At 33.3% G+C, this 1,680-nt stretch overlaps 1 non-coding gene across 1 annotated transcript; it reads right to left on the reverse strand.

The window, feature by feature from the left end:
* Positions 1-1,098: 1,098 nt before the first annotated feature.
* TRNAV-CAC (transfer RNA valine (anticodon CAC)) lies at positions 1,099-1,171 on the reverse strand. The gene has a single exon. It is a non-coding gene; the product is annotated as a tRNA-Val (tRNA).
* Between the last annotated feature and the right edge of the window lie 509 nt (positions 1,172-1,680).

A 1,680-nucleotide genomic window follows, 5' to 3' on the forward strand; every position in this document is an offset into this window, starting at 1 on the left:
GAGAAATGGTTCAATATTTGTGTAAAATAAGCATGGATTCCATTACTGTTCACATGCTTTTGTTTCCTGATTTTAAGTTTTTTCCTAATGAGAAGCAAAACTCTGTTGTATGGCTCACTGCTAATACCATTGAATTTATTCTGTCCCCTAGTTCTCCTCAAGCACATCACACCTACAAAGATTTCCTGTGTTTACGATACGGTAAATTACCACCACCAAGAAAGAAAAAACTTTTTGCGCATTACCTGAATTACCTCTTGTATGGGTATGCACTTAAATTGACTTGTAAATTTCTTGTTACTTGCTCTACTATATATATTCACTTTGTAACTACAAACTGTACCAATGTGTAGTCTTATTTTTTTCTGAATTTTGCGCTGATATGTAATATGAATTATTAACAATAAACAAGTGAAAAAAAGTGGCTAGGATACCTGGCTCTTACCCAGGAGGACCGGGTTCGATTCCCGGTGCCGGAAAATTTTGTCAACAATTTCTCTTATTTTAGGTTTCTCGTTTCTTCCAGAACTTAACTTAGCAACTTTCGAATTACCATTATTTCTGTATAACTTTACGATATATATTCTTACTCCAGTGATATTGTATTACCAGCTTCTATTAAATTATCCCATTTTCGCGTGATACTAAAATCTAAGCATAGACCCAATCGACGAAACTAACACCGACTTTTACAAAATCAATAACATTGGAAGTGAAAACAAGCTCTCTCCAATATATATTCACCATCATCATGTTATTTATTTTAATCTTCATGTTCCATATGCATTTATCATTTTTCTTTATATCATAAGGGAAATTTATTCTGATTACTATTTTAATTTTCCTGCTTTTATCCTTCAACAGTTCTTACAACGTAAGAAATAAGATTGTTGAAGTTTTCAAATGGCATGTTGTTGCATATAATAAACACTACATTGGACAATAGTACTTTAAATGTCTACTAATGACGTGATAATACAATTTTTGTAGCGTATACGATATAAACATATACTAATAACCCAAAGCCTACATTACTCAGACAAAATTTAAAAAGAAATTGTCATGAAGAATATGTAAGACTTATAAAATAACGAAATTTGTTTCCGCCCGGGATCGAAACGGGGACCTTGCGCGTGTGAGGCGCACGTGATAACCACCACACTACGGAAACCACGTGTACTTTTCTTTTGCAGTTTGAAATATTAAAGAAGCATACGAAGCAAGTGCAATTATAAAAAAAAAAAAACTCATTTCGTTCTTATTGCAATAAAACGTACTAGTTAGGCAACTTTGGTTGAATTGAGCTAGCACTTCATGCATAGCGTTTAGTGTCCTCTATATAGGATTTCACCTATTGTTGCATTCATTAAGTGACAATTCATTTTAATTGTGAGGACTGTGGAATGAAGTACTGAACAGTGTTTCAGATATAAGTACTTACAAACAGTGTTATTCCATTATTCATTCTCATAATATACAGTCGTGAAAAAGCGACATGATACCTAAGCTTACCACGAGATTCATGTACACTGTGATGTTGTGTAAACATAATGAGCTCTCCTTAGAATTACCTCAGCGTCGTATTAAGAGTTTCACTAACACGTGTTGAAAATTTATATGCTTAGAGACACTCTAGATATATTATCAGGGCGTATTAAGAAACACGTTTTTCATTGACCC

This window comes from Thermobia domestica, chromosome 11 (genome assembly GCF_964235325.1).
Source record: "Thermobia domestica chromosome 11, izTheDome1.hap1.1, whole genome shotgun sequence".
NCBI classification, from domain to species: domain Eukaryota; kingdom Metazoa; phylum Arthropoda; class Insecta; order Zygentoma; family Lepismatidae; genus Thermobia; species Thermobia domestica.